Source organism: Marmota marmota, unplaced genomic scaffold (genome assembly GCF_001458135.2).
Source record: "Marmota marmota marmota unplaced genomic scaffold, marMar, whole genome shotgun sequence".
In the NCBI taxonomy this organism is placed as follows: domain Eukaryota; kingdom Metazoa; phylum Chordata; class Mammalia; order Rodentia; family Sciuridae; genus Marmota; species Marmota marmota.
This window is the reverse complement of record NW_026000242.1, coordinates 22,795,565-22,819,479: the sequence shown is the minus strand read 5'-3', so window position 1 is coordinate 22,819,479 and position 23,915 is coordinate 22,795,565. Positions and strand designations below refer to the sequence as shown.

Genomic DNA, 23,915 nt, shown 5'->3' with positions numbered 1-23,915 from the left:
ATATATATATATATATATATATATATATATATATATATATATATATATAATGTAAAATGTTTGAAAATACAAAAAAAAAAACTAAAAGTAAAAGAATACAAAACAAAGCTGAAATATACTAATCAAACATCCTAGTCCTCAATAAACTGATCCATGAAAATAACTGGTTTTAAAAGTGGTAGAATAAGAGAGGAGAAAAAGAGTTCTTGATTAAAAGTTAAAGAATTGTTTCTGATGGAGATCAAGAGATTCTCAGCATCCCTTCTCAGCAGTGTTAGGTCTGGAGTAAGATGCCTGCTCTACCCTCAGGGTGGGGTTGCTAGGATGAGAAGGTTTATCCTGGAGATAGAACATCTGGAGGAAGGGTTTAGCCTTAAGTAGCCTGTAGGCTCTTCGCTGAATGCCTATTGGTCCCAAGATTTTAAATCAGAACTCCTCCAGGGACTAGTAAGTATTTGTCCACACTGGAAGCCTGCACCCCAGGGCTCTTTTTTGGGTTCCACTTGTGTGGTATAGGAGCCAATTCTCAGTCCACTACAGCACCTGCCTACCACACATTTCCTGGTGTTTTGTTCAGTCTCCAAACTTAATCTCTCCCACCCCCACCCGTGCCCTTTTGAATTCTCAGCCAGGATTTACCTCTTCCAGGTGGCACTGCAAGCAGCCAGATTGGAGGAGGAGGAGGAGAGCCAGGTGAGTTTCTACAACCCATGTTCCCCTGTGTAAACTTCTCTACACATTTGATTCTCTTCTGGTCACTTAGGCACACTCTCTGTTGCACAGCATAGTTTTGTCAGGCCTATTTTTGGGGCCAGATGCAAATTTGCCAGAAATTGGCTCCCTCAGCCACTGGACCCTGCCCTGTGGCTGCAAAACGGTTCCTTCCTCTGACCTCCACATGCTGCCTAGATGGAATTTCTTTCCTGCACAAGAATATTGTGCAATGGACCTTTCAGTTTAGTTGGGCAGTATCTTTGATCTTAAACTCTCCTTATCCAGACATGCCTTAGCCCTCCTAAAAATGCGGGTTCTTTTGATTCCCTTATCCCTTTTACTGTGTTCCCTGAGGGACCATTCTGGCTTGTGTTCTCTGGCCAGGGCTGTGGTGCTGGGAATTTCTTCCTTATTATATCTGACCTCCTGATTCTCCAATCTGTTTTGAGTGTCCAGTATTAAATTGCAGTAAAGTCCCCCTTATTTGTATTCATTCACCCACCTTGCTGAGAAACTGCCTGTCTTCTCTTCTTCGTTTCACATCATGGAGCAGCCAGAAAAGTGACCTGCTCTATTCTTCCATCTTGAAACCCCCTCTCTGATTGCTTTTTGATGGGTGTGACAGAAGCTATAGAATAACAGCCTGAAAGGATACTAAGAAAGGGAAGGCAGTATTTGTTATCTACCATTATTATTATTTTTTATTATTAGAATGGGTTAGAAAATAAGTATTATTACATTCATCATCATACTCTCATTTGGTTGAAGTTTGTTTTTGTTTTTTTAAACATTCATTTTGTACTTCTCAGTACCAATGTACATTTTTCAACACCCCAGATCTACTATATATATTTCTATCAAAAGTTATAAACTTAATAATATTTAATTGGGTTTACTCGAACAGAGATGTTTACATTCCCTGCCTAAAATTATAAATCTCAATTAAATATAAGAGATGTGTGGTCCAACTCTATGTACTGGAACAAATAAAATATAGTGTGTTTGCAGCAGGGAGAAGCTCAGGGAGGTAGTATCTGTCCTGTGGGCGACAGCTAATGAAGTATCAGGAGGGGACTAGGTGACTGCCTCCTGCACCCATGCTTTTTTTTTTTTTTTTTTTAACATACCAGATAGCATGAAGTTTAGAGAAGAAAGGAAACCCAATTGATGGGAGCTACCTTCCTCCTAGACCTACATAAGTATAGAATTGCATAAGTACACGGAGTTCCTGTCTTCTAAATTACCTTCAGATGCTTCTGTGGTAAGCTGTATTGCTTTAAAAATAACAACAACAGGAAGAAAACATTTTTTTCTGTCTACTTTGACCTCATTCTTCTCCGTTGGGATAAATCCATTTTATTGAAGAGGTGACAGTTTGTTCCTTCTGCCGAATGGATGATATACTGTTGAACAGAGAGTGTCTGTCATTGATAAGCTTATACAAATTCTCTCCTCTTTGGTGGCAGTGTGGTAAATTGCACAGAACTTTGTCACTGCCAGTTAGTGCTGCCTAAGAACTTACAAAGGAAAATGAAAACAGAAGTGTTACAGCAAACAGGTGCCTGATACTATTAATTCTGACTGGCTGACTGCACTCGAGGAAGAGAAATGGATTATAGCTACTTCATGATTGTTTTTAAATTATATATTTGCACATTGTATTGTTCCCCTGGGAAGGAAGTTGTGATGATAATGTAGACCACCTTTGTGTAGGACTCCAACTTGACTCTTATCAGCTGTGCACTGGTGGCATTAGACATGTAATTAATCAGAAAACAATTTAATTTCTCCTTGTCAGCAAGGCAGGAGGTAGGATGAGTGTTGGGTCATCTGAATTTACTAAGTTTTGTTATTTTTATCTTAAAGGCAAAGAAAATATTATATAGTATCTATAATTGTCAGCAATTCCTGGGGTGATAGAAAATTAAACCATCAACTAAAGAGCCAGTTCAGCATCCCAGAAAATTATAGTAAATATGCATCTCAGTGCTTTTATGTTTAAAAAGAGACTTAACTAGTTTATTAACTCAGCTAAATTTCTTTCTTTTACATACAAAAATTTATTGAAAAATATTTTCCACTTGAGTATTGACTAAGGAATAAGCAATAAATATCAAAGTGTTTTGGTAATCTTGAAAATGCTGTGAAATTTATCTTAGGTTTCTTAAACTGGACTGACTTACTGCAATCATTATTTTGAACAATGATATAGCTTTCGTAATAGAAAATTAATCTTATAAATTTATTCTCTTTGTTATAAAATAATACTCAAAGAACTCATATTTTACCATGTCCCTGAGAACTTGTGAATTAATGTATACAATGTTAACTTTAAGCAGAGATAAATTTCAACCACAGCAATATGAATGTAAAGTGTATCTATTAATACTAAAGATTATTTTATTGCTTATCATAGATGCCTGTGGGTAAGTAGTCATTTGAGTACTTTCAAGGCAACAGTTTATTTTTCCCTTTGTTCATTTTGTTCAAATACAGGTTTATTCTGAATATAAAGTGAATAGAAGATTGAGCACCCAAGCAGGCCAGCAAAATTGGGATGCAGAAAACATGCTCTTCTTGACTTTTAAACAAATGTTATGGATTTTTCAGGACCAAAATACTAAAATGTGTCAGTGATATATCATATATACCATGTGTCAAATAGACCATATGTAACTAATTGTGAGAATGAAAAACAATTACATGCTACATATTATCTTCTGTTTATTTTAGCTCTTTGGAAATTTCTATTTTGCTAACATTAAAGAAGTTAAACATGGATTTCTTGAAACTTTGACAATTTCAATATTTACTGATATTTATTTGATATGGGAATTAGTCACAATATTTTTCCTTTCAAGCATATGGAAAAGAAAATTTTTCCATCCTAATTCTTGTTATAACTCTAACAGAATTCATCATATAACATGTTCTCACTGATGTGTCTGAGCTGGTGGCATACAGCATGACTTTGGCCTCTGTCTAGGGTGTGCTGGATCTCTCTGAGAGGTCTAAATCAGATACAAAGATGGATTTGAGTGATGATCTTTTTATTTGTTGTACTTTTATATTTTTGTAATTGGGATATTTAGATGTTTGTATTAAAAATACAAGACCATCTGTTGTATAAGGACAGAATCAATGTCTGAACTATGTGACATGTCATACATAAGAGCTAAAAGAATTCTTGCTATAAAATATTAGACTTCTAATCATAAATTAATAAAAAGAAAGTTTTATTTGTTTGGTGCTTATCTTGGGTTAGGAGGGGCATATATTATATTTGTGGTTGTAGTAATTTCTGGGTAGAAAATATCCAAACAGGCTGAATCACTTGGGGGTTTTCTAACTTGATTTTCCTGATGTTTTTCAATATCAAGAACTAATCTCTGGCTGCACAGCGGTACAAGCCTGTAATCTCAGTGGTTGGGGAGGCTGAGGCAGGAGGATCCCAAGTTCAAAGATAGCCTCAGCAAAAGTGTGGTGCTTAGCAACTCAGTGAGACCCTGTATCCAAATAAGATACAAAATAGGGCTGGGGGTGTGGCTTAGTGGTTGACTGCCCCTGAATTCTATCTCTAGGACTCCATCCCCGCAAAGAAAAGAACTAAGATGTGGCTTCCTGGGATATTCTAAATGTCTTCAGTGAAAGCAGTAGCAGTGGTTTTAGGTAGATGGGGAGATTATGAAAGCGACAAGTAGAAAAAAATACAGAAACAAAAAAGAGAAAAGTAAGTGAAGAAAAAGAAAGTGAAAGGACAAAGTCTTGAAGAGTAAGTACTTTCAATCAGGCTCCTAAACCTCATTTCACCATTGCCACACAGCATATATTCCTGGCAGAATTTGCTTCAAAGAGGTTCTAAAGGTCACCAATAAGACAATTGACATATATGCCTTCCTACTTGCTCCTCTAGTGATTCAGAGAGATGCACTGACTGTCAGTGCCTGTGCTGGCCTAGAGCTATTTGTATTTAATGCCCAAGTTTAGAAAGAACTATTTTAGCTTGGCCCTGGGATTCTTATTAGTTTCAGAATAACCCTGGAGGAAATGACTGTTTTTTAAAATTGTATTCTATAAAATTCAACATGTAACATTTGTTTCATGCTTCAGTCTGTCCTCTAAAAAATCATAGCTATAGATAAAATGCTTCATGTAGACATAGCATATATAATTTGTCAAAGATTGCACTTGGGGATAGGGATGACAGAGATAAAGGACATTTAAAAATATTCTAATTCCAAGTGACATATTTAAGTTTCTTTGATTATAATTCATTCGTCTTTCTGTTACTTATACAAATATTTATTTAATATCTACTAGATACTCTAGTAGGCACTAAAGATATAGTAGTGAACAAGACAGACAAACCCCTATCTTTGTCCAGCTCCTATTCTTGTGGAAAAGATAAACAAATTAGCAAGAATAGAAATAATAAAAAATCTGATAGGAAAAATTCCTGTGTAGAAACAAAGTAAATTTAAGTAAACAAAGAGATAGTGTGATGGAGGGTAGGATAGCAATGCATTATTTTATATAGACTAGTTAAGAAAGTTCACTGTAAATAAGTCTCTAAGGAAAATTTGGTAAATGTAGAAAAGCAAAACACATGAATATTTAGAGGAAAAAAAAGGTGCCTCAGACAGGAGAAGGCAAATGTCTAATTCCTTTAGAAGGAACAGTGTTCATTAGAAGAAGTGATATGGAAGAAGGACCTGTATGAATGAAGAGAATGTGTGTTAAGAAGAGTGACAGGTGGGCTGGGGATGTGGCTCAAGTGGTATCTCACTCGCCTGGCATGCGTGCAGCCGGGGTTTGATCCTCAGCACCGCATACAAACAAAGATGTTGTGTCCACCGGAAACTAAAAAATAAATAAATAAATGAATATTAAAATTCTCTCTCTCTCTCTTTAAAACAAAAAAAAGAAAACAAACAAAAAAAAAAGAGTGACAGGTTGTGAAATGTAGAGATAGGCAATAGCCAGATCACATTTTGAGCTGAGGAGATAACACATTAAATGACTATCTTTGCACATTTATGGAATAGACTGTAGAACTTGAACAAGAAAGGAAACAGAGAAAAGACAAGATGCTATTGGAATAGTTTTAGAGTGAGAAAACAGTACAGGTATATGAATGCTATTTCTTGACTTCTTTATGAGACAGTATTGATTTTTGCCTACCCCAGTACAGTTCACATGATTCAGCCATATTAAAAACATCTACAGAAAAGATGAGGATGGATCTGCTTTCCATCTCTCATGATAATTAACTGTACTAGTATGTTCAGTTCCAGGCTCTGTCATATCATGGAAACGTGGATAATCACAAATGTATTCAGGAGACGGAAAACAAAGTAATGAAAAACCTTGAAATGTGGTTATAATAGAAATGACTGGAAAAAGTAAATTAATGACTCAGCTAATATTTACAGGAGTTTTTGACCAAAACCCAAGGGATACTTCCTTCTTGCAAAGTCTTCACTGAATTAATTGACTCTTGCTTTTTGTTGTTGTTGTTTGGGGGTACCAGGGATTGAACTCAGAGGCACTCAACCACTGAGCCACATCCTTAGCCTTATTTTGTATTTTATTTGGACACAGAGTCTCACTGAGATACTAAGCACCACACTTTTGCTAAGGCTGGTTTTGAACTTGCAGTCCTCCTTTCTCAGCCTACCAAGCTGCTGGGATTACAGGCATGTACCACCGTGCCTAGCTCGACTATTGCTTTTAATAAGCCATGGAGTAAAAGATATAGAACTGTAAGATAACAAACAAAAGCCTACAAAAGTAAGCTTTTATCCTATTTATACTTCCATGGAATAATTTGACTTGTCTCTTTCTTTTATACCTGGTTTAACAGTAATTACTTTCAATTTCAAATTGTCTTCTTTATTTGTTATATGGAGAGCTTAACTCTGTATATTCTTTAATAACAAGCAGCTATAATTGTGCATGACAAGATACAAAGACTTGAAGGAAAGTAAACTTTTTGTACCATATGTAAATATTATATTCAGTATCTGCTCTATTAGTGAGATGCAAAAGCCTCTCACTCCCCACAACATTGCCACATAGCCAACCATCTCAACTCAAAACTCAGAGGTAAATACTTCATGCAATTGCTACCTTAAATAAGCAAAATTAATCATATTCAATCAGTTGAGACTTATTTTAAGAGATTCAAAGTGACAAACCAGTAGAAGCTACAGAAAAGCAAAGGGTAGAATGTATTAATCTAAAAAGAAGGCCATTCTAAGCAGCCAGAGTTGCTCAATGGTAGAATCAGCTGTACCTCAAGGCAGTTTGTCAGCTCTTTTCAAATACAGTTCAGCCTGAGATAAATGATCATTATGTAATTTTAGTAACATACAGTTTGCTCTGATTATATAAAAGTCCCCTGCAATTCTTAGAACTGTGATTCTACAAGTTAGACTTCAAAAATAATTGTTTTTATCTTTAGTATTTAATAATAGGTGATGTTTTAATACCAGGTTATCACCAAATGAGAGAATGGAGAATGATTGCAGGTAGAACTAAGAACAGAAAGAAAATATTGGAAGTTAGAAAGAAAATCTGTGTATATCTATCTGACCTGATACCTACTGGATATAATGGATAAGAGAAGAGAAAGTAAGAAATAGTTCTGTCTGCTCCTTTGAGCCAGCATGTGTAAGAATCGTGGAGAAGATAGAAATAAAAATAAAGAAAAACTAAAAGAGGAGGTTATTTTGAAAGTAAAGATGAAAGATAAGATGTAACATTGAATTTGAGAAAGTACTGTCAAATAAAAAGCAATGAATTGATGGAAAAATTAATATATTAGTGTGTTTCTGGAGCATAATGGAGCATAAGAAAGAATATGATCTGTTTTGGATTCCATCCAAAATAACTTTTTTAAGTAATATAATAATATGGACCTGATTACAAAATGGCCTTTTTATGTACTCAGATAATTCCATTCTGCAAGATTATTCTATATGTTTGGAACCATGTTTTAAATATAGTTTCCTAATAATCTTTCAATATTAATTACATTCAAAATGCAAAATAGCACGTTTTGGAGAAAATGAAGTTGAATTTGGAGGCCTGTACTAGTTTCAGTTTTGCCATGAATTGTGGGACCTTGCGTAAGTCATCACTTCATTTTCTGTAACACTGTGCTTTCAGCTACATAAATCCTCTTCTATAGTCTAATGTTTTCCAATCATCTCAGAACTTCTAGTAGAACCCCAAGAGAAAGTTGACATAAAAATGTATTTGTCCACACATTTGAAAGAATGGTACTAGACACATCCATGCAGTATTTACTAAAAGATGTTAAATGAGGTCCAGATTAAATAGATAATTAGATCTTTAAAGAAAGTTAACAGGGAAAATGAAGTACCACACTGCATAAAGCTGACAGCAGTGTTCTGAATTTTCTTTCTTTCTTATGAAGGGGAAAGAAAGAGGGACTTTTCTCCAACAAAGATAGAGATCTTCAAAGAAACCACTTGCATTGATTGACATGTCTGCAGAAAGAAAAAAGTCTCTTATCCCAACCCAAACATCATCATTCTTCTACTAAATGATAGAAATGCTAAACAAAGCATACTAGAAAAATCTTGAGAAAACCTTCCATAGATTTTAAGAATGAGTGACATAAGAGAATAGAAATTGGCTCCCATTCTCTGAAGTCAGGAAGTTGATAAGACCTACTCTTAAAACAGAAGTAGATTTAAAGATAGCAGGGGATACACTGAGTCCTGAAACTTGGAAGGGCAAAGATTTGTGAGGCTTGTGTGGGTCAGAAGTTGGTGCCTCAGATATAAACAGATTTGAGCCATCTAGATTCTAGCTAGTACCACCTGACAGGAGGAGGTGACTAAGAATAAGGAGACTCTGTCTTAATAAATTCTATGGTGCTATAACAAAATACTGAAGCTGAGTACTTTATAAAGAAAAATGATTTATTTGGCTCACACTTCTGGAGCTCTAAGATCACTACACTCTAGCAACCTGTTTAGGGGCTCCTAGTTGGGTGAAAACATGGTAGAGAATTGGAAAGGGAAACAGAAACATACCAAAAGTGCCAAGTGCCTGTCTTGGCCTTACCTGATACCAACTCACTCTACAAGCCACCATTAATCCTATCTGAGATGGATCCCCAGGACCTTATCGCCTTCCACTGGGACCCACCTCTTAGTGTTCACCTCATGCTACCACACTGGGGACCTAGCTTCCAGCATATGAACTATTGGGGAGCACTCAAATAATATCTGAACCATAGCTGACTACTAGTGCCTGGAACTGGAAGGAAGTTATTCACATAAGACATCAGTCAGAGTGTGAGTTGTCTTGTCTGGAACTAGGCAGAATGTTAGATTAGAAAGTATCATCAAAGAACCAACATACGCAACCCACTAAAGAATCAGCATGTGGATAAATGCCATACACATAGTCCCTGTGGACACTTCATGACGTGCCCAATCAATCAACTAAGACTTTTGATCTTTTGGTGTTCATCATCTGAAAGATTCATCAATAGAAGAAAAGGGAAATAAAGATGAAAAGCAAAAATAGAATAAAACAAAAGGCATCCTTTTTGGCCCACCATAAATCCCCTAGCAACAGAGCAAGCCTTAACTGTGGGGAAGAAAGAAAGGAGGAATGAGAGGTTAAAGACTATTTGGGAAGGACTAATGTATTAATACAGACAGCTCTTTGCATATACAGGTTCTGCATACAAGAGATTCCACCAATTGCAGACTAAGAATCTTTGAAAAAAATTACACCTGTGTTGAATATATACAGGCTTTTTTCCCTTGTCATTATTTCTTAACAATTCAGTATAAAAATATTTACATAACATTTGCATTGTATTAGGTATTATAATTAATCTAGAGATGATTTAAAGTATACAGGAGATTGTGCTCAGGCTATATGCCAATCCTATGCCATTTTATGTAAGAGACTTGAGCATCCACATGCTGGTATCTGCAGGGGGTCCTGAAACTAATCCCTTGTGGATACCAAGGGATAACTGTATACTAAAAATTAATTTTAATTGCTATATCATGCCTTGTTCTAATATTTTAAAGAGTATGGACAGCTGGAGATCTATTGACAATGTCATCTAGGGCAGGGGAAAGGAAATTTGGCAGATGTTTAAAGCAGTAATTGGAGAAACATAAAATTTTTTCAGTCTCGGTCTTGAATGTATTACATATAATTGGACATTTTCTCATTATTGATATATAAACTCACAATAATCTTTAATTGATATTATTTTTTCAGTAAAAATGTATTGAAAGCTACTATGAGTTAGGGAACATAGACCCTAGAAACTGCAGATCAACAGAGAAAAAGGACTCCCACATGATCTTCATTCATATAGGATACAGACTGTCAAGTCCATTCAGGCTACTCTAACAAAGTACAATAAACTGGGTGGCTTAAAGACAATAGAATTATATTTTCTCAGAGTTTTACAAACAGGAAAATCCAAAATCTAGTCACCTTTGAATTCGGTGTCTGGTAAGGGACTATTTTCTCATGAATGGCACTTTCCTGATATGTGCACATATCATGGAAGAGGCTAATACTTCTTTTTTAAGGGTGTTAATCCTGTTCATGAGTGCTCAGCCCTTATGACCCAATCACCTCCCAAATGATCCCTCCTCTCAAAACTATCACCTTAAGGGTTAGATGAATTCTGGAGGGATACAAGCATTAGATCACAGTACAGACCTTTGGACCCAATGATCAAATCTTGAGCTACATTGAGGGAAACGTACCCAGGAATCTTTATGGTATAGAGCATTTCTTATGTTAAAAATAGTTTCATTACAATCTTTTTTGGATCCTCCCTAGGGCATTTGTTAGTAATGCACATTCAAATAATTCAGAAGACAAGGCTTCTAAGAGGGTGATAAAATATTGAGTGTATTTAGATAGGAGGAAAGAGAAGAAAAGTGCATTAAAACAGGGAACAATGCACTCACATTTTGCAGAGAGCTCCTAGCTCTGCCTGCTTATATCCATCCTTCAGCACATTACAGAGATTCTTACTCAGCTCCTCTGCCTTTCCCCCAAGCACTCATATTCCATAACCATAAGCTCAAGTGAGCTATTCAAGCTTAGCAGAATAAATTGAGGATATGTGACCTGTTGATTCATGAATGATTAATTGTACTGTTTGGATAAAGCATAGAATCCAGAACAAATAGATGCTTTTTCCTAGATTAATGTGCAGAAGTTATGACATTTATGTTTTTACTAGGCATTTTGCTATAACTTATGTCAATATAGTGGTTTATTACAGAATGTTATGGTTTTCCTTTAATTAAAAAACATGAGTGGCAAATTTTTTTCTACTGAGAGATTGTAGAAAAATCTATTCTTAGAGTAATAAATAGAATAAAATGGAATATTTGAGAGAGCCTATGGGAATATCACATAATAATTCCCCTAGACATATATTGAAAACAGAGTTTGGACAGTCCTTCATTTGTTGCTTCTGATACATTTAAAAATGATTCTACATTCTTAGAGTGGGGAATTAATTTTGAAAGGTTTTCATTGTGTTTATTTAGTATTGGATATGAGCAATAGCTGTAATCATAGAATTAATTTCATAAAATAGGTCAGAATTATTTATTGGTGTCAAAGGCACTAATAAGAAAGACATGATTCCTGCACCAAGTATTCCATGCTGAGCTCCTCAAGCCAGTTTTTTTTTTCAATTTGCAACTATTAACTTTAAAATTGAATATTTAAATTATTCAGCTTTCTTCTCCCTTGTGGGGAGAAAGCATATATGGTATTTTACTAGGTCATGCATATACAGTCCTAAAATTGGCTCTGTATTCTCCTACTTAAAAAATAATTGCACAGTTTTCCTCTTGACTCACAGTACTTGGTCACATGGGCCTTAATTACTATTCCCTTCCTAGGCTGGGGCTTCATGTTGAGTAAGCCACAGACCACAGGATCTTAGAGACACTTCAGAGAGTCCATGATGGCAGATTATGTCTATACTACTATGTTATTGATCTTTTTGAAAACTATCTTGATATTTTTATTAGTGATGCATAAACAACCTTGAGAAAAATGCCAGAACCATGGTTCAAATATGGCTATAGCAGCACCAAGTAGTATTAAGTAAAATTTGAACTTTAGTCTTACCTAATATCCTTAATGAAACTATTGAATACATTAATTTTTATTAAAAGCTTTGAGCACACATCTTTTCATAATTTGTGTGATGAAATTAAAAGCATGATAAACCACTGCTAGGTCATGCAGAAGGCTCATGGTTCCTTTAAGAAAAAGCATCATGCTTCTATTTGAAATTGTGTGATTTCTGATTTGTGAGATAACCAAGAAGCCACTTTTCCATGAAACACCAATTTACTTGAAAGAAAGACTGACAAACTGCGATTCAGGTGTACTTGCCAGATATTTTCTTTAAAATGATGTAGGTAGGCCTGTCACTTCAGGAAAATAACTGATGGTATTTGTTACCAGAGACAAAATTCAAGCGTCTGTCCCCAAACTAACTTTCTGGAAACTTATGTTCACCTTCATGAGCCAGATCACTTCGCAATACTTAACGATTTTAATGGCGACTTTAATTTTATTTTTTTTTCTTTTTACAAATTGTCTAATAAAGTGGGAACAATTCAGTGATGCAATATTTTCCAAATGAACAAAAGCATGAAGTTACAAGGTCATACACGAGTAAAAGAACATGTCAAAATAAATACCCAACCAAAGGATAATTTAATTTAGCAAAGTAGAAAAAGTTCACAGATGTGAATTTTAGAATATAGATCACATTGTTCCTTGAGGAAACTTACTTCTTGTGTTTTGGTGTGGTACTTAAGAACACACATGCTTGTTTGCAAAGGATATCAAAATATTCTTCTTTATTCTTTCTCTCTGTTTCTCTTGGTTTGTGTGTGTGTGTGTGTGTGTGTGTGTGTGTGTGTTTGAGCTGGATTTTCTTCATTTGCTCCACTCAAAGCACCATTGTAGCTGATTGGACACAAAACAGGAATGAGGATCCACCCAGCTTCCTTTATTAAGTCAAATTTTGCCTTGCAAAAATGCATAATTATGCACTTTTTTATTGGCAATTTTTTGTTTTTGTTTTGGAAACTACAGGAGCCATTATTTCAATAAGATGTCATTAAGTTAGCATATAGTTGGATTAGTATGGTTGTTTTAAAAATAATTGGTAATGATTACTTTCAATTTCTCTGTTTTAATGCCCAACAGAGTAAAAATATGAACAGATATTACTCACTTAAACACAATTATTGCTTTAGTAATTTTTCAAACTGCAAATATGCCCAACACCAAAAGGTTTGAGAACTACCCCTGTACAAAGTTTAATGTATTGTAGAGACTAAATATATCTGATGACTCAAAGCATGAGATGAAGACTAGCGTGGAAGTCATATTTGAGACCAGGAAGATAATACTTGAAGAAACTCATGAACTATAAAATATTCTGACCTTCCTCATATAAACCCTGATATATCCTAAGGAACTACTAAATTTAACATTCTTGAGGGGAAGCAGAAAAATAGCAATGACAAAGACCAGATGTTGAAAAACAAATGTTTCACTTCCTTCCCATTCTTTCCTCCCTGAATTTAGTTACTCATTCAGTTCATTTCTTCTGTTGTAACAACTCACATTATATATCTTTTCTTTCTATTTTTACTTATTTAAAATCATTACTAAATTACCTCATGTCTGGTTGGCTTATTTGTATCTGGCTATCAGTACCATCATTTTTTTTTTTTTTTTTTGCTTTTCCAACCCATCCTGAAATATGCAGAATGATCAACACGTTTATTTTAGTCCCAGATGCATTACTATCAACCCTCTACACAATCAGGTATAAAGAAATAATTATTTTTAAGCATTGATGAAAGAATGAATCTAACACTTCTCATCACATCCACCACTCTGATCATACATTTTACTCTCTGTAAATAAGAACTGTTCCAATGAAAGTTTATTCATGTTCTCTTTCAGCATGACAAATCTATTTCAATCTTGGTATCTTTCTTTGCATTACTCCCATAATCTTTCCATCATCATCTTATATATCATCTTGTATAAAATGTAAACATTGTACTTATTACTTTGTAAGGCAATAAGTACAATAGCTAAAACACAGAAAGCAAGTACTAAATAAATATTCATGGCTTTCCCTATTAATATTACTACTATACCATAAGCTATGAGAGGACAGAGATTATGCCCTCCCTGCATCATATTTCAGTCACAATTATAGAGTAGGCTACATATACATATAGGAAAGGCACACAGACTATACATGGCTGAGAGTAATGATTATTTATATGTTGACTAACTTTCAAGTTTGAAGAGGAGCCATACATCTAAGAAATCCACTCAACAAGCATTTGACATTATATATTACATTTATAATAAAGAATAGCATTCAAAGCTAGGACACTATATGAGGCTAGACATGAAACCCTGTCCCAGAATATTATGCACAGGGAAAGAAAGTCATCAATGGTAGTCTAGTAATTGACAAAAAAGTCAGATTAATCAACTTTTTCTAGTTAAAATAATACAAACAAAATTCAAGCTTATTTACCAAGTTTGTACCATATGTGGAAAACTGCAAAGTATCACAAACATTGGCTAATAACACATAGTGGCTCAGAATTGGAGAGGTTTGAAACCATGGATAATTCTGGTGTTGTGCTGCTGAAACACAAGAGTGAACAATCTATTCTATTCTACCTACATTGCATAGGATCTTCTTATAGAACAGATCTTGGAAACAAGCCTACAATTGCTTAAATTTTGGAGAGGGTGAACATTTGTTTTTGGAAGAAAATACACATGCTGAGCCACTGCACAAAGTAATGCATATAGGAAACTAGCTGGGGAAAAATAAAAAGTCTCACATAAAGGAGGCATAAGTTCCAGAACAGACACCTGTATGGGGAGCAAGTCCCCTGAAAAGAACAACCGGATTCAGTTACAGGACAGCTGGGACCAAAACACCCAGTCTGATGCTATTTGATACCAAGGAAAATCCACTCTCCCTGGGTAAAGATCAGTCTGGGAATCACGTGTTTAGTTCCATTAAATAGTACGTTTCAACTCTTCAAGTATCATTGGATGTGCAAAATGTGTGGGAAAGGGGTGTATTCCTAACTTGGAAGTCATTTGCCGATAATAGAAAAATATTCCTAACGGAAAACTGTTGAGGACATTTTTTACATATTTTAAAATAATGGTCACTTTAAAAGCAGGTAGCCGAGCTCTCTGTAACAAAATAAATGTCAGTTGTTAGAAAAACATTTTGAGGGATTATTTTGGTTTTCAAAAGAATGCTTTTGAAGTTTGGATAAAATGGGCCATGCTGAGAGACATTAAGAGCTGAATGGTTCTGTTTATAAAGTGGAGGCATTTTTAGTTCCTTAGATCTGACCTAGAGAAGAAAGCAGCAGAGAGGTAAAATAAGAAGAGGACAAGAACCTGAGGAAGATATTTGGTTTAATTGTCCCAAGATACCATGTACCATCTCTTACTACCTAAATGGTAGTTTGCAGAAGTCAAGGCAGAGGCACTGACTTCCACATTCATGACATTTTCAGATTAAGAAAAGGAAATGAAAATCTTTATGGGTAAAACAGAAGTTCAGGGGAACCAGTACTTTGAGACAAAATGTAATAAAGAGACATTAAGTCTCCTAGTGAGTGCTTAGACAGCAGGTGGTGCAAATGGAAGAAATTGAACTTTTCATCCTGTGAGGGTGCCAGGGGGCTCAGAGAGTGTCTTCTAGCTTTTATTTAACATATGAAAGGAAAAGAAAAATTTCTAAAGCTGCAGGACTATAGACCCCAGCAGTTGCAATCCAGTCTAACATCTCACCTGTGTTCAACTTCAGCAATTAAAGAAATCCAGGATGGTGAAAGCCACAGCAGCATGACAGTGAAGCAGGTCTCTGTGCAGACCAACCTTAGCAATGTTCCTGTCTGTACTGGGAGCTAAGTAACTGTAACAAGTTTCTGTAATGTGATTAGAGTTTCTTAGAATGAGTAATTGTCACAGTTGCTGTTGTGGAAAAGTAATTAATTATATGAAGTAATTATAGTTTTCCCTCAAGTATACTTAGGCTTGATATGTTTTTTTCTAGAAATAAAAATAGCAAAAGCAATATTGTCGGTATCTTGATAGGTAGTGTATTGTTTAGAACCAGGATTGTAAGATAGAGAAGAGCATTGATGGAATGTGAAGCAGAGGTGGAGCAAAATGTTAATATAAACACTGTCCTAATGCAAGGGGTGACTTTGAAGGGGCAATTTTAAGATGAATATCCTTTTCAGTAGAGTGAAACACTTAATAAAACACTGCCTATATGAGAAGATGGGAATAACTCAAACACAGTCCTTCCTCATAGGATTTTGCAATTTCAGGGGAAATAACCATCAATAAGATACATAAGTACAATAATTTAAAAGTGTGTTAAATGTGCATATTTAAGCCATTTGATTAAATTTAATTTAGAATTCAATACGTTCTACTCTGATCATTCAGTATTCATGTATTCAACATTCCATACATTCCAAACCAGAAAAATACTGCTTCAGGAAAAAGGATCTGAAACACGCGGGTCTCCCCGCGCCTACAGTGAAGCAACCGCCAAGCACTCGAACCAGGCTTGAGGCAGGGTCCAGGACAAGATGGTAGTTTCCTGAGACACCATGGAAGGCGGCGGGGGAAGTGGTAACAAAACCACAGGGGGATTGGCAAGTTTTGTTGGAGCCAGTGGAGCAGGTTACTAGCACGTGGATTTAGCTGGCATCCCGCTAACTGATATGAACCCTCTGTCTCCTTATTTAAATGTGGATCCATGATATCTTTTGCAGGATACGGATGAGTTTATTTTACCAATTGGAGCTAATAAAACACGTGGCAGATGTGAACTAGCCTTCCTTACCATTGGAGGATGTTGTATGACAGGAGCTGCACTGGGGGCAGTGAATGGTCTTCGGCTAGGATTGAAGGAAACCCAGAACATGGCCTGGTCCAAACCAAGAAATGTACAGATTTTGAATATGGTGACTAGGCAAGGTGCACTTTGGGCTAATACTCTAGGTTCTCTGGCTCTGCTTTATGGTGAATTTGGTGTTATCATTGCAGAAAATGACCTCAACACAGTAGCAGCCGGAACTATCATAGGCATGTTGTATAAATGTACAGGTGGTCTTCCTGGGGTAGCACGAGGTGGAATGGCAGGACTAATACTTACCAGCCTCTATGCACTATATAATAACCTGGAACACATGAAAGGTTCCCATCTTCAACAGTCACTCTGAAGATTTTTACCAACTCATGAATGTAGGACATTTCAGTAGTCATCTAGACCAATTAATCAGTCTGGAGTTATATTCTCTTCTACCTACAATTAGTTTGAGAAATTGGAGATTTGGATTTGCTGTGATAAAGATCAGGACTGGCATTTCTTCTTGCCCTTAGTTAAAGGCAAAACCCTTTGGTGACTCACTGAGTAATGTGGTTGGTTCTCTTCTCCTTTGGAGAAGATATTGCACCTGTTCTGTCTCCTACTCCTTGAACTAGAAAACCACTTAGTCTCAGAATTCAGGTCATGCTTAGTGTTAATACTTTATCACTGTTTGTTCATTTCATGATCTCAAACTGCAATGTTGCCCTGTGTTCTGAATAAAGGGTAAAAAATAGAACCAAAGTCATAACTCCCACATAAACATAGTTGGTGTCTCCATTCTAAAACATCTGCCCAAGCCAAGCACAGCAGAGCACATTTTTAAGCCCAGCATCTTGGGAGGCTGAGGCAGTATTGCAAGCTTGAGGCTAATGTCTGCAACTGAGGAAGACCCTGTCTGGAAAAACTAAAAAGGACTGGGATATAACTCAGTTGCACAGTGGTCTTGATTCAATGCCCAGTACCACACACACACACACAAAAATAATAAAATAAAACATCTGGATATGAAGGCAAAGTTAATCTTGGCATTTTCTTCTGCCTAAAGGAGGCCAAAATAAAATGTTTTTGTGTTTGTATTGCAATGAAGGACTGTTGGTGAAATTAACAACTAGGATAGGATTTTTCACCAGTAAACTGATAAGTTGGCATTAAGTAATCTGAAGGTACTTCAAGTTAATCAGAATGGTATGCTAGTACAGTCTATCCAATAATCATGTTTAATTCTGTACATAGTAACTCCTTTCTGGGAATAATTAGAAGCTAAAAGTTTTTCAAGAAGCCTTAGGAAAAGTTAAGAAAAATAAAGGTGAGTTTAATTTCTGAAAAAAAAAAATAAAAAGGATCTGAAATAAAGTACATGTATATTAAGAATATTAAAAGTAATTTGTCCTTAAAGAAATGTTGTTATAGAAAATTAATCCAAAGGTGATCTCAGAAATAGGTTGTTCACAGTGAATTTCTCATATGTTAGTTGAAAACATAAAATTCCTGTTTCCTTAATTATTCGAAAAATACATTAACTTAATGAATTATGATTTTAATATGTTTGAAAAAATAATTGAATAAAAAGAAAAAAATTAAATATACATACATTCACATTAGTATCCACATAAAATTTGATCATCAGTACCAGTCCAATGTATGTGATATTCATACCATAACTCCTACACTGGGATAGAACAATAAGACATAATATTTGAAGAAATATGAAGAAGCTTACTGTCCTCATATTATTTGTATAATAGTTTTGGGTGTGAGAAAAAGTTAATGAGCAGGAAAAATGAAGGTGAATAATATAACATGAGTCATACTGTAGAGTGTTCATATGCCATACAGTGGTCAAGGAAGGAAGTGTTATAGAATGATTAGAGAGAGAGAACACTTGGTTATATTCAGTCCTTTAAAGATGAGTTTGAGATATGGAGAGGGGAAGATGATTCAAGGGAAGAGAAATGCTTTGAACAAAGACAGTCAGGCCTATATTTAAGTAGAAAGGAATCTCGTGAAGGAAGCGGGTAGGCAGAAAACAGGACAGCAATGATTACATAAATCAAAGAAGTATAAAAGGAGCAGGTACACAGAACACTATGTCAAAAAATGTCACTAATAACAATGAATATAAAAGTGAAAACTGCTAGGTATAGAAATTAGAAAAGTGCGAATGATCTCGGAGACTAACGAAAAGAAGAGGAGATCTGAAATTAGACACTCAAGTTCAAACTTTGGCATTGCTACTTATTATCCGCATAGCTTTATGTGTTACTTTATGAACCACTTAAAATACATCAACTTTAAAAGTGAAATAATATTACTTCACAAGTAGAAAGGATGAGCTAGGACATTGTTTCTGAGCATATTAACAGTAACTAATGTCATAGAAATGATTGGTCTATATGTTATTGGATATGTATCTGGGAAGGAATATTTATAGCTAGGTACAAATTATGCATAGTAGAACTATGTCAGAAAAAAAAAAACTCCTATGCAAAGAATCAAAACAAAATCATTCTAGACTAAAGAACCAGCAAGTATAAAGGTTGTAGCAGGAAAGAGTTTAGAATAACCAGCAAAAAGGAGCCAAATATAGAAAGAACACAGTGAGATAAGAGAATTGTTCAAGATGAGTACAGAAGTGGGCGATTAGCAATCACCTTGATCATGTTAGTGTTTATCCTTTTAATACTATGAAGAATAACACTAAGAAAAAAGTGTCCATAATTAATTTTTCACACTAACCATAAAAGTAAATCTTTACTACATTTCAAATAAAGATATTATAATCATACTACAAAATATCAAGTAAAGCATAAATTAATAAAACTGTAAATGCAAAGAATAAATGACCAAAAAGTATAAATTATGAGCCACTAATGACTGCTTCCTTTGAGAAGGAATGAAGGAAGGAAAAGAACATGGGAAAAGGTGCAGGGACATGGGATTAAATGAAAGGGAATATGAATTTAATGTCACATAAATATTTTCTTGCTTTGCCTTTTTAAAAACTTGAAGTAGAGTAAAAACATATTTCAAAACTAAAAGAGTTAGTACAATGTAAAAATGGGGACTTTTCTTAAGTTGTAAAAGAATGACCTAGAATAATTATAGATGGTGTAGATTTGTCATTGTGTGGTGGGGGATGAAACTGCTTCTAATTAATAGTCAGCAAAGATGAGGCTCAAAGTGGAGAAAAAGCCTAAAGACACTTTGAGGAGACTGAAAAAATGTTCACAATAGCTATTTGGGAAAGTGGGAAAAACATAAATTTAAGAATAAATCTGAAGTTTAAGTTCTGGAATTTAAAGGAAACCAATTCCTTAAGATTCCACACACACAAAAAAAAATGAATCAGTGGGACTATATCCACTTAGATAATCTCTACAACAAAGGAAACAATCATAAAAATGAAAGTGCAACCTAACGACTGGAAAAAATATTTACAAACCATGTATCAGGTAAGTGGTTAAATCCAGTATGTATGAAGAACTCATAGGACTCAACAGCAAGAAAACATATTACCTACTTAAAAATGGGCAAAGGATTTAAATAGACATTCACCTACAAATGGTCAACAGGTTACAAAAAAGATTCTCAAGGTCACTAACCATCAGGGAAATGCAAATCAAAACCATAGTTAGATGTCACCTAATACCCTTTAGAGTAGCTATTATGGAAAAGAGTTAGCATGAATGGGAAGAAAAGGGAAATGTGTATACTGTTGGTGGGAATGTATATTGGCGGAGCTGTTATGGAATATAATATGGAAACTTCCAAAGCTATTACATTTAGAATGACCATATGGCCCAGCAATTCTTCTTCTAGGTATGTGCCTAGAGGAAATTAAACCATTACCTGGGTGGTTTTTGCATTACGGTGTTCTGCATTACCATGTTCATTACACTATTCACTTTAGCCAAGATGTGGAAACAACCTATGTAGTCATGAATGGATGAAGAAATTGTGATGTGATATGTGTGTGTGTGTGTGTGTGTGTGTGTGTGTGTGTGTGTGTGATGGAATATGATTATTCAGGTATAAAAAAGGGGGAGAGTCTGTGATTTTCCACAATGGACGGACCTAGAGTACTTAATGCTAACATAAATACAGGAAATAAGTCAGTTCAATTGTATAGCTAACATGTGCTAAGTGAAATAAACTAGACATACAAGGTAAAATATTACATGCAGGATCTTAAAAAAAGATCAAATAAAAGTGTGGTTACCATGGTTAGGGTTCAGGGGAGGAGATGGGGAAATAAAAGTCAAAGTTACAAAGTAGCAAATATGAAGCCTGCCTGAATGAGTTAAAAGATCTACTGTACAATAGAACAACTATAGTTAATAGAGTATTCAGGATTTTGTGAAATCAGTAGATTATAGCTGTTCTTCTCATGGAGGTAGATGGGTAAATATGAGATAATGAATGTCATTTCATCCTCTGAAATAATAAATAGATAATTATGTAAACATATACACATACATATTATAGATACACATCATGTTATGTGTATTTATGTGTATGTAGATATATATTAACATCAAGTTGCATACTTAAATATACATATTAAAATTTATTTAAGAGAAAGGAAGATACTGAAACCAACTGTGTAACTTTGTCTATCTTCCAGTTAGTTATAAGCAAATGAAATGATTATAATTATTGAAATTAGTTAGGGCTAGAAATATCATGGGAAAATACAATACAGTTGGGGTGAGAAGAGCAAGAGAGGTCTGAAGACCTTGGCATTGTGCTGGGAAAAGAGGAGAATGAGGAGGAGGAGGACAAGCATGGTGAAAACAGGGATGGGGGTTCATGGTAGAGCAGAGTCAAAACTCCTGGGCTGAGGTACCAGAGCAAATGCATTAGAAGGTCAGAGGTGACTGTCTAAAGAAAGTTACTTGAAACTTGACATTTTTGTTGGGGAGAATGTAGTTACTAGTCATTACAAATTCTCAGTAATGACCCTGAAGGCATGGTGTTGGAAGAGTAAGAAATACTTTTATATCATTTTCTGGATGTTTCTCTTGATTGCAGCTAAGCCTATGAGGATTGCACCCTCATCCCTGACTTCTCTAATTTCTCTAATTTTATTTAACTGTAGTCTGATGAGTTTATAGGTTGTCTTTAAGATGTAATTCATGTTTTCTTGTCTGTCATTTGAACAATTCCAGTCACCTTTCCTGACATACACTCATATTTGTTTTACCTATTCACTTCTTATTTATTTTTTAAGAACCTGACTATCTTTCAGGTAGATCTTTTCATGAACCACCAACTGAGGATGATGGTGCCCTCTTGTAGACATATTGTATGTATTGCCTGCGTAATTTATTTGGTGCAGATCATATACCTTTTCAAATATCTTGTGTTACCTTGATACATCATGGTGCTTTATTCAGGGTGTGATGACTATCTAAATCACTACCCACATCTAGTGTCATTTTCACTCAGGTGACCATTATATCAGTGCTCCTGTTGGTAGTAGTGTAGGGGGTATGGCTTTTCAGGGGCCTAATTTCTTTTTACCCAATGGCTTGTGGCTTTGTTGTCTCATAGTCTGGGCATTCTACCCAGACTAGATGTCTGACCTGGCCAGCCAAGTCATGGGATGAAAGAGCCCAATTCTCTTTTGAGTAGGATACTTAAATCACAGGGAATACTTTGGCTTTTACTCTGATTTAAATAGGAAGCCATTACAAGAATTTGTCAACAGAAGAACACAGTGAAATATAAGTTTTTGCAGGAACTATAGGAGATAGGCACCAGGGAAGTGGACTAGTGATAGTAGTCTGGATAAGCAATGATGGTGGCTTGGACCAGTGTGGTAAGAAAGGAGGTGTTGTTAAGTATTAGGTTTCCAGATACATTTTAATGTTAAGGACAATAATATTTCCAGTGATTTGTATATGCAATGTGAGAGGAGAAAGATGGAAGGAAGAAAGGAAAGAAAGAGGGAAGGGAGGAAGGAAGGAAGGAGATAGAGCTGACAACTCTTAGAAATGACAACTTAAGCATCCCTCAAATAAATTTTTAGAAGTGAGTAAATATGTTATCTTTTCTCCACCAGGATTGACTTATAGCTAGATTAGATATTTCTGTAACTTCTGGCCCTAGGTTTTCCTATTCTAGTGGGCAGTGCATTTTCCTTCATTATTACCCTGAAATATAAAAGTATATTTTAGGCATTTATAAATTAAGAGCATAAAGATTTTTTTATCACCTCTTGTAATATCCTCTTGATTGCTAGAATGCCCAAAGGATACATAACCAAAAAAACAGCTCTGTTACAGGCCAACAAAGCACATAAGATATAAAAATTGAATGGAATTTTTGTCACTTGTATGAAAGGGACTGTCAATTGTTCACTGATAATTTAAGTGTTTCTGTCACACACTGGGGACCTCCGTCAGTGCAACTTCAACCTTTAACTGCCTTTATTAAAAGTACACATCATCATGTGGCTACAAAAGCATAATATAACAAAACAATATTTCTTTCTCTTATCTTCACTATCTTCTTTGCAGAAAAAAAAGTTGTGTTTCTATGGTTGTGGAAACTAATTAATTCTATATCAAGCAGATTTAATAATAGAGAAGACTTTGTAGATATTGACAAAATAATATTTTAGCATTTTTTTAGGTTGTTGTGTTCTTTCCACCAACAAAATCTCACCATCTAAAAGCTATTCCTTTCTATTATCTATGTTTACAAAGGATCTGGACCAGAAAGTACAACTTCTACCAGATCCCCATGATTTGGATCATGTCCATTTCCACTTTTGAGTGTTCTCCAGAATCTCTATCCTACTCATAGCATAAGGCCAAGATGAGATCAATCACCGAATGGGCCAGTTGACTTAATATGCATCTTCTCTACTGATACACAGTACAAAATGTGTCGTCTCTTTTATATATGATGATTGTGGAGGGGATTAGGAATGTTTCTCTTTCTAATGTTGTTGCACTTTAATCAGAATATCCTATAGAAATATCTGTTGATTACTTCCTGATTGTTGGTTTTCCTAGAATGGTCTCTATTTTTATATGTATGGTATATTCAGTATCATAGCATATTTTTCTTGGTCTAGTAGATAAAGTTACTTTATTGTGAAGAAGCTTTTTAGTCTTAGACTTATAGGACCTATTGTTATCTACATTTCTATCACTCTTGAAGGTAGTGTTTATTTTATTTGCTA

General features: G+C 35.1%; 1 protein-coding gene and 1 pseudogene across 1 annotated transcript in view; both read left to right on the top strand.

Annotated features, from left to right (window-relative positions):
• Cntn5 (contactin 5) overlaps positions 1 to 23,915 on the top strand; it is a 1,225,793-nt gene that overhangs the window by 494,801 nt on the left and 707,077 nt on the right. The gene's annotated exons all lie outside the window — the stretch shown is intronic.
• Positions 16,239 to 17,689, top strand: LOC107146006 (annotated as a pseudogene).